Source organism: Neolamprologus multifasciatus, chromosome 7, assembly GCF_963576455.1.
Source record: "Neolamprologus multifasciatus chromosome 7, fNeoMul1.2, whole genome shotgun sequence".
NCBI lineage: Eukaryota > Metazoa > Chordata > Actinopteri > Cichliformes > Cichlidae > Neolamprologus > Neolamprologus multifasciatus.
In genome coordinates, this window is record NC_140445.1 from 32,661,371 (window position 1) to 32,672,308 (window position 10,938).

At 37.7% G+C, this 10,938-nt stretch overlaps 1 long non-coding RNA gene across 1 annotated transcript; it reads left to right on the plus strand.

Annotated features, from left to right (window-relative positions):
* The first annotated feature begins 685 nt into the window (after positions 1-685).
* On the plus strand, positions 686-9,319 carry LOC146514589 (uncharacterized). Its single transcript, XR_014875384.1, has 2 exons — positions 686-3,469; positions 4,108-9,319. It is a non-coding gene; the product is annotated as an uncharacterized LOC146514589 (long non-coding RNA).
* Positions 9,320-10,938: the final 1,619 nt, after the last annotated feature.

Here is a 10,938-nt window from a genome sequence, read left to right on the forward strand (position 1 = left end):
TTAAAGTTACGTAAATAGACTTTGACTTCACATTTCAAATGTAAATTAACGTTAAATCACTGTAATGTAATGAAACATAATTTTCATGATTATTAAATGTATCTGTCTGTACATATGCATATTTAGATTGTTAAAATACATTCACAAATGTATCATGATTTCACAAATATCTGTCCGTTATTTGAAAGATCGAACTGTTGAATTCAAATGTAATGCCATGGAAAAGCATATAACATGATCCCTATAAGCTTGTGTTACATCACATAAGTATTGTTATCATTGCTAGTTATGGCGATCGTGGCTCAAGAGCTGCCAGTTCGCCTTGTGATCAGAAGGTTGCCGGTTCGAGCCCCAGCTCGGACACTCTCCGTCGTTGTGTCCGTGGTCAAGACACTTCACCTACTGGTGAGGGGCCGATGGTGCGATATGGCAGCCTCGCCTCTGTCAGTCTGTCCCAGGGCGTGCAATCCATTATTATTTAAACCAACTGTTAACTGTATATTTCTGTACATTTACGTATTATGATTCATATTGCCACATTCATTGACCTTGTTTATAGGTAATTTCATTGTTTGATCACGTTAAAATGTTCCTAATTTAATGTCTAAAAGCACTTGGAAAAGGCAAAATCTCATGTAAAATTAGCACAACAAACTCTATTTTCATTACTGAAAATGACAGTATTTTTATGGGACAGTTATTTTCTGTTATTTTACGGTCGTATTCTGGCGCCCCAGCTGCCGGAATATTACCGTTTTTTTAAGATGTTTTTTTTTCCTATTTATAGATGATTTCATTGTTTAATCACATTAACATGTTCCTAATTTAATGTTTAGCAGCACTTGAAAAAGGCGAGATCCCATGTCAAATTAGCGCAACTAATTGTATTTTCATTACTGGAAATAACCGTATTTTTATGGGGAGTTATTTTCTGTTATTTCACGGTCATATTTTGGCGCCCCAGCTGCCGGAATATTACCGTTGTTTTAGGATGTTTTTTTTAACAGTGTAGGGTATATTAGACTTAACAGTTACTATATACAGTAATGGACTTCTATACATTTTACATAAGATTAAAACTTTGGGTGTAAGATTCAGATAATTATTTATTAAAAGCTAGACATTTTAAATGAGAATAAGAAAGAAAAGTATGTCTTTGTGCCCCCTTTTCCCTGTTAATGCCCTATCGGCCCCCCTGGCTAAACTTTGCTAGATCTGCCCCTACACTGTTACCAGCTGTCAGCTATGTAGAAAAAGATCCTGGTATAGAAAGTAATAATAAATAAATTCTAACAACAGCCTATCAAGCTTAAACGTGCTGCTGTTGTTCAGCCGCTGGTTTCCTCTTTCTGGCGCGAAGTGGGCGATAAACAAACAAGAGAGACGGAGTTGCTACAGAAAAGCCGATCAGCTGATCATTAATCAGTTTCACGATTGAAGTAGCAGCAAGATAAGGCAGTTGCTCCAGGTATTGGTTGTTAAGCTTAACGCGGGAATGCTTTACAAACATTCAGAGATGAACTTACACACTTGCTTTACTTCTCTCTGGGAAAACTTTCTCGGAGATGAAATGCTGGTTTGGTAGTGATGCTACAAATACACACAGCCGCTCTATCACTGAGCACACTGCTCCGACGTGCTACGGTTATGAGCCGAGTTACGCTGTGTCGCAAGTTTTGTGAGGTGCTTTTTTTATATTTAATGGATCGGATTACATTTTTTTATTTCTCTCCGATATCCGATCCAGTAATTTACGTCAGTATCGGACCGATAGGTAATATCGGATCGGTCCATCTCTAATATAAATCTAGAATATTTTAAGAGCTCAGTTCATAAAAAATTATATTTTGATCACAAAGACATGTGAAACCAACATTTACTCAAACTATCAGGAGTCATGCATAGTCTTCAGTCTAAATGCCCTAAAACATAAATGAGAAATGGTATTTCTGAAATGCAGATTTAAGAGATCATTTGGAAAGATTTCACGTGTTATTTTTTAAATTTCACTTAGCATTCCAAAAACAGAAAAACTGCAAGTACAGATAATGATCTCAAACCCTCATCATCATGATGTCTCGATTGTGTGACTTTAAGCTTGCTTGTCATCTGTTTACTCCTCTGCCAGGGTGGTATTTTTTATTGATTTTATTTTATTTTGGGGGATTTTTTTCTTTTGTTTTCCTTTTCCTTCTTTCTTTGTCAGTTTGTTTGTGTGTCTGTCAGCAAGAGTACACACAAGCCACAAAATCACAAGATTTCACAAGATTTGGTGAAAAAGGGGAGCATGAGCAAAGAAAATCCTGGTGATGATGCAGATCATGTTCTATAAGAGACAGAGCACTGGCCTTGGCAAAGGACTAGTCAAAATTTGATATTTATGAAAGTATAAAGAGAGGAAAATAACAGAAGTGCATGTATGCATTGTGTGTGTTTGTGGGGAGGAGTGTGTTGAGAGTAGGGGAATGAGAATTTTACAGTCACAATCTGAGAGAAATTGTGACATATGGTTGTAATTTTATGGTTTGATCGTGCTGCTTAGGAGAACCCGTTGACAGAAGCAAAGTGAATAATCTTCCCACAGTGCCATCTAAACAATCTCTATTGACTCACAATTTGGGAGCAAATTCAGTTAGTCTGAGTAATATGACAAGATGGATAAGTGGATGGCGGTTGTAGTCAGAGCCGTGTGAATACTGCAGTCCCCGAACAGGAGTGTGCTTTGAAGTGACAGGATTTTGGGAAGAAGAATCCAGTGCTGCTGTCAGCAGCAGTTTATCAAACCCTGCTACTACTGTAGTCAGATAAACCAAATATGCTGTCAGGTCCTGCAGCCAAGGCACACATAAAGATTTAGAGCTTGAATAATGCAGTTAGTCCTTATTAATGTCTTTTGGTAAAAGCAGCCATCAAAGAATGGCACACAGTAGGGTCCTTCTGAATTAACCTCAGCAGCAGACAATAGATTTGAGGTTCATTAAAAAAATTGTATAACATTCAGAATATGACAAATTTGTACCTATATGTATATTAATAGCTTTTGATCACACTTGACATTTTCTTTCTTTTTGCCTCCAAAATAGGGTTACAGTAATGAGCAGAGATGGGCAGTAACTTTTTTCAAGTAACGAGTAAAGTAAGGGATTACTATTGCAAAAAAGGTAATTCGATTACTGTTACTTTCCCGTAAGCACACTGCGTTACTAAAACCATGATTTTTTTGCGAGAGTGTCTCATGACAATGATTTTAAGGCCGATTACGTCACAGCGACGCGCCGAAGGCTGTCCCAATTCGAAGGCTGCTCAAAATGCGGCCCTCAAATGCATCCTTAATTTCCCTGAATTTTAAGGCTGTGGCGGTGTAGACTTCGTGGCCCAACATATCCCACAATTCATAGCGCGGCAGTCGGTGTGGATAATTTTGCCGCAGACGGCAGAAGCGGAGCGGCCGAAGAGTAAACTGTTAAAAGTAAATACTGAATATTATGTCACTTATTTATGTGCAAATGTTTAATAATGAGGATCATTAAAACATTACTGTTGGCCACATGTCGGCAAAGTTATTTGCCATTAGCGATGTTTGTACTTTCAGCGTTTACTTGGTTTTAAAGCCTTTAAAGCTGACCATAATCTTACAGGGAATGTGATGATTTTATGGATAATTAAAGTCAGTCTTACATCCACAAACACAACAAGCTGAAAGTCAGTGATACTGCTCGGTTTGCAGTCCTGAATATCACGGCACAAGCAGGATTCACTGCACTGTTAATGTTAGCTATGTTATATTGCTGCCTCTGTTCGGTGGTGTCGAGCCAAACGGACTTTAACGTGTGTTTGAACAAGCTGACGGTTCACTCGTTAAGCTGAAAGAAAGATGCTTTAATCACAGGAGTCACACGTGTCCACTGTACCATCTGGGAACTCTTCTTGTTTAGCACTCGTAATAACACAAACACTAAATCCTCCTGTTTGTAGCAGTGTATACACCTGAGACTGTCGTCTGTCTGTCTGTCTGTCCTGCACTCTCTCTCTGTTTCTTTCTCTCTGATTGTGTAATAAAAGTATGAACATGTATTTATAAGTTACACTTGTATTTGAATCCTGCAGCTTATCACACATTTGATTTCCATGTGTGACAACTGCAAGTGTCCAGAGTGAGGACAGACTGAGGGACCCACTGCTGCACATCATCTGTGAGGCTTTGCACCCCTGATGATCCACCAGGACAAACTCAGCAGTGTGTGAGGAAGAGGAGGAGGAAGAGCCAGCAGCAGCTGACAGATGGAGAGAATAGACAGACTGTTCCCTGTTTGTGAAGGACTGCTAGGAAAGTTTAACATAACTAATTGTCTGTCCTGAATCAGTCTTATTAGGTAGTGTTCAAATAATTTTATCATTCCAGTGTTTTCAGTGTGGGAGAAAGTACTCAGGGCCTTCAAGTTACACACTATGAAAGGCAGCAACAAGTTTAATGTTCAGAAAACTAAAATATGTATCAGCAGCAGAACGGACCTAAAAATAAATGTTTGTTTCAGTTCTATGAAGCTTTGAGTATTTTGGATTAGTAGCACTGCTGTGTTTGTTGCATCATATTGCTGTAATTGTTTATATGCTTTATATATTCTGAGGTAAGTTGATCTATAGTGTTACATCATATTCTATAAGGATGTTATGTGTTTGTAGACTTTCTGCCCAGTTTGACCCATTTAGCAGAAGTCAGCCTGTTTAAGGCTCTGATATCTATTCTGTATAACTTAAACCAGTTATGACATGGTCTGATTTTCTCACCCAATAAAGGAATATTTAATATATCAGTCTACTCTTCATTCTATCAGAAACAGTTATCACAGCTCATACAATTTCTTTTTATACATATATGTAAGCATTGAGCCAAATGTAATAATGCCAATATATTAAAAGAACAATATTTGTCTCTTATATATAATACATCTACATATACACTTTCAAAGATACTTGACTGTCTTTGAGTGAAGATTTAAGGTGATAGGAAATATAAATGACTTCAAATTGAATCTTTACTGAAGCTCAGTATTTGACACAGAGTTCACTCACATGTGCTGTACCAGTGTACCTGCACATGTGATGTGACAATAGAAGTGATTTGATTTGAGAGTTCAAACTCACTGCTGTAATAACTAATAATGATTAGTATAATAACTATAATATTGGCCATCTCATATTTACACTGACTTTAGTCTCATGAACAACATTAACTATTTGTTATTTACTAACTAATCTTAAATGACTGTTCAGTACAGATATGAAGCCCAACAATCATATTTTACAGTCCTGTGGTCTCAGCCTCAGATACTTATTAAATCACACAAAGCTCGTGTAGAAACAAACAAACGAACAAAACATGTTCTCCTTCATTTCTGTCAACCACACGTTTCCAGCTATCATGGTTGCTAGGCAACCTGGGCAGTGCTACGGAGGCTAGACCGTCCCATTTCACAAGCCTCACACTTCCGGCCTTAGCGGTCTTTGAGTACGCGGCCCTTGAGGACCGTTGAGGCTGCGTACTTTAAGGCTGCAGACCCTGAATTGGGATACAGCCCAACAATGGATAATATATCGAGTGCGGCAGAGAATATGAGCGTGCAGCGTTTAAAGCGTGGAAGTACTGACCTTACTTTGAGTTTGATTTCATAAAAAGTGACAAAAACATTAGTGTCTGCTGTTCACTGCATGGAAAGAAAACTTCTTTTTACAGCGAAAAAAACCCCTAAACTTCCGAGCAAGCACCGACAGTACACTGCCACGGCAATGTGAAACTCCCAGATCCTTGCACACACCTGCACCAGGGCAAACCTCCCCCTCCCCTGCCCCACTCCTGCTATACAGGTGAAAATAGAGCAACAAAACTGCTGAGTCTTTGATTTTATTTATTTCCTGCTGTGTTTTACGTGCATTTTATTTGAAAGACTGAGTGTAACCACAAAAAAATATTTTATTTTATGTGCTGGAAAATGCAGAAAATAGTTTAAATGTTAAACAAATTTCTTCCAGTCAGACAATGTTGCATATAATTTAATGTTTGTGTGATGCATAAAATTAAAAGATTAAAACTAATTTCAAAAAGAGACTTTTTCATTTGATTACATTTTATATGATGGATTATGCAGAAAAAATAGAATTGGGCTGAAAGATCTATCACTTTATTACCTATTCAGGTTGTAAATCATTTTTTTAACTAACTAAGTAACTAATTACTTTTGAAAATAAGTAATCAGTAAAGTAACAGGATTACTTTTTTGGGGGAAGTAATCAGTAATTAGTTACTGGTAATGAGTAGTGACAAGCAAGGATGGGTGTCATCCACTATGCTAGTGGCACAGATAAACCTAGTCTTATCACGAGGCAAGGCAAGGCAAGGCAATTTTATTTGTATAGCACACTTTCAGCACAAGGCAATTCAAGGTGCTTTACATGATTAAAATAAAACACAAAACATAAAACACTATAAAAGTAAAATACAAGAAAGCATTTACAAGAAAGCATTTACAATAAAACAATAATCAAGACAATAATTTATATGAAAAAATTAAAACTAACAGGTAGAGAGCCATAATAGGATCAGTTACTCATAAGCAAGTCTAAATAAGTAAGTTTTAATTTTAGACTTAAAAGAGTTCAGTGTCTCTGCAGCTTTGCATTCTCCCGATAGTGTGTTCCAGATGTGAGGAGCATAGAAACTAAAAGCTGCTTCTCCATGTTTAGTTCTGGTTCTATCAATAAACGAGAGCTGGAGGACCTGACTGATCTAGATGGTTTGTACCATGATAGCAGATCCCTAATGTACTCTGGTGCTAACCCATTCAAAGATTTATAAACTAATAACAGCACTTTAAAGTCTATTCTCTGAGCTACAGGGAGCCAGTGTAATGACTTTAGAACTGGAGTAATGTGCTCTATTTTCTTGGTTCTAGTGAGAACACGAGCAGCAGCGTTCTGAATCAGTTGCAGTTGTCTAATTGAATTTTTGGGTAAACCTGTGAAGATACTGTTACAGTAATCAAGGCGGCTAGAGATAAATGCATGGTTGAGTTTTTCTAGGTCTCCTTGTGTCATCAGTCCTTTAATCCTAGAAATGTTCCTCGGGTGATAGAAGGCTGACTTTGTTATAACTTTTATGTGGCCCTGGAGGTTCAGGTCTGAGTCCATTATTACACCTAAATTTCTGGCCTGATCGATAGTTTCTAGTTGGACCAGTTTGAGCTGATTACTGATATTTAATCGATCTTTTTTGGGTCCAAAGATAAGTACTTCAGTTTTGTTATTGTTCAGTTGAAGGAAATTATGAGACATCCAATTATTAATTTGCTCAATGCATTTATTAAGAGTTTGGATAGGTTCAATATCACCTGGTGACATTGAGATATAAAGTTGAGTATCGTCTGCATAATTGTGGTAGTTAATATTATTGGTGGTTATAATCTGGTTTAACGGGAGAATGTAAATGCTAAATAAGAGGGGCCCTAGGATGGAACCCTGGGGGACCCCGCATGTGATTTCTATATTTTGTGATGAAAATTGGCTAATTGACACATAGAAGTTCCTGTTCTTAAGGTAGGACTTGAACCAGTCGAGTGCTGTACCAGAGAGTCCGGCCCAGCTCTCTAGACGTTCCAGTAATATATCGGTGTCAAACGCCACGGTAAGGTCCAGTAGTACCAATACTGTGGATTTCCCACGGTCAGTATTTATACGGATGTCATTAAACACTTTGACAAGGGCTGTCTCGGTGCTGTGGTGCCTACGAAAACCAAACTGATAAATATCAAAGCGGTTGTTCATTGTGAAAAAGCTGTTTAACTGCTGGAAAACAGCTTTTTCAATAATTTTACCGATAAATGGAAGATTAGAGATTGGTCTGTAGTGTAGTTTTGCATTAATGTGCTGTCTAGGTTCTTTTTCTTTAATATTGGTTTGATAACTGCTGGTTGTCAGCATGCTCAATTACTCACCATGACAATTCTAATACACTAACACAGGTATAACACAGCTATAGTGTATAATATTTACCATCTTGGTTCAGTTTGTTAGCATATACACAAAATTAGAGCTGATGGAAATTTCATTAGTTCTTTATTTACCCTTAAAGACATTTATATTAGCCAATTTGTGAAATAACTACATTCACTTTTTATATACAGTTTGTGGTTAACATTGCAACATTGCATTTACCTTTAAATATTGCTGTGCCACAGTACCTTAAGAACAAGTTGAGCCTCACAGAAGCAATCCTCTGAGATCATAAAACATCAAATATTCATTTTACCTTGACATGGACATGAAAATTGGACTTACTGAAAACAGCTAATTGATTTTTGGTTTTAGTCTGCCACATTACCTTCTTTCCACACAGGATCTTGCGCTCACGGTAATAACACAACAAAAATGTAATCGATCCGAGAACACTGAATCAAATTGCAGAATATCGAACAACCAGTCAGGCATGAAGCGCTGTCTCAAAATCTTTCTGAGACAAAGCCATAACTCAGTGTCAATGACAGTACAACTTACAATAAAATATTTAATGCAATTTAATGTTAAGTAGCATCCTGTGAGGGATGGAAGATGATGAGACTCAAAATGTAGTTCTCACAAGATGGTTTTGTGCATCAGAATATTCCCAGTGCAGGGTAGAAGTAAAGGATAAAAGGAGAGAAACATAAACACGGCACATTTCCAAAGATGGCTCAGTGTATGAGAAACAGCTCTAATCTCAGATGTCACTGTTAGATGCTGTCAAGGCAGGAAAACAGGCACAGGGAGATGTGTGGATGAGCATAGGCTCTTCTGTTTGATGCTGGATATAGCACTGTCTACTTGCTGAAAGCTTCTGGCAGTTGATTTGGATACTATCTGATTTACGCCATAATATACCTAGGGAATAGTGATGGGATTTCCGGCTCTTTTTAGAGATCCGGCTCTTTTGGCTCAGCTCACTAAAAAGAGCCGCCTCTTTCGGCTCCGAACCGGCTCTTCAGGTTGTTTTGTTGCTTTAATTATTTAATCATTAACAATAATATAAAATTATGCAGAAAAGGAATTACTAATGTTAAAAAAGTGGTTTTATTTATATATGTTTATATATGGCCCCTAGAGACAAAGCACGTACAAACTCTAAAGCATGTACAAACTCCAAAAAGCACGTACAAACTCCAGAACACATTTCTAGCGTTTACTGAACTTCCAAAACAGAGCTACCCAGATCACTTAAATTACACAATTGAAAGCATGTGTGTATTGTTTGTGTATTTATAGACAAGCACTCATATTTATTCAAATAATTTTTTTAAAAAAAAGTTCATTTACCTGTTACTACCACACACCAAATCCGGTTGTTGATACTTCCTGGTTTGTGTAGCCACTAGGAAACAAAAGCTCAACACTGCGCCCTAGCATCCTGGAGCACTTCTGTTGTCTTTTGTACGTGCTTCTGAGTTTTTACGTGTTTTGGAGTTTTTACGCGTTTTGGAGTTTGTACATGCTTAGGAGTTTGTACGTGTTTTGGAGTTTGTACGTGCTTTGTCTCTAAGGGCCACCATAAATATACTTTATTTATTCACTCCACATAAAATGTAATAAATAAATCATATAATACAAAAAACAACTATTTACATTTTAAATTTTTAACTATTTAAATTTTCAGCTTTTTCCTTTTAAACAAATTTAACGTGAAACAACACAAAACACTGCAAACCACAACACATTTAAATATAAATTAAAATATTAAAACAAAAAGAAGATGCACATTCTCTGTCATATGGGCCTGCATGATTTCTGAATCCTTTATCATCTGCAACTGAAAATAGTAGATGATTACTATACCTTTCTAATGTGACTTGTTGTCCCTCGCTCTCTTTCTCTCTGGCTCTGTTCCTGTGCTACTGCGAGTGTAACTAAGGCCCCCTCCCCCCTCTGCCCAGCGCAAAGTACAGGCCCCCCTCTGCCCAGCGCAAAGTACAGGCCGCGCGTGCGGAGTTTAGCGGAAAAAAGGCGAGAGAGAGGGTGAGAGAAAGAAAAAAAAAAAAACCTCACGGCTCCCAATAAGGAGCCGGCTCTAAGAGCCATTTCGTCCGCGAACGACCCATCACTACTAGGGAACTGGATTTGTTGGTGACATAAAGGAGTATGTTGAAGCATGATCATCATAACAGGGGTTTGACATACTGTATATGGACAAAATAAAACAAAACTTGTGAAAACGAGAAAATTAGTAATCACAAGATAACAGTGAATGCAGTCACCACTCACTTTGGAGAGAATTTCACCCATTCGTGTTTAGAACAGTTTCTATTTTCAGAAAACAACATTCAAGCACAATAACATGTGCATACATATTAAGATTTAATAGTGTGTCTTGTTAGGTGCAGGTCAGTGTTCAATGTTTCCTCTGAGATTGTGAAATCCCCCCATAGGTGGGTAACACGCGTAACACACAATTCGACTCTGTGACTACTTCTGCTGCTGGCTTAATGTCAAAAACAATGCTCCTCCCATTCCATGTTGAACATCTTATACTGAAAGGCATGACTGATTAACTACACAGCATTTCCAGCTTCAAACTATCAAAAGACTTGCATACATGTAGGAGTTTTTCACGTTTTGCCTGTTACAATCCACACCATAGTCAGCAAGGTTTTAATGATAAACATTTAAATTGCAATACTAACTACTTTTGTGACCTTGAAGATTGCTAACCATTTCTTCCCTATTTCCTTCTTAAGTTTTTTTGCATTCACCATGCTGGTGTGACCCTTGGTGACATTTGAAATTAATTGCTTATTTTTCCATTCAAATGGCCAGGCTGTGAAAATACAGCGACAAGCTGGGAGGACAGCTGCAGCTGCTTGAACTGTGCCGGCTGAGGCTCTGATGCTGGGTATGGTTACTGCCAGGACTTTGGCT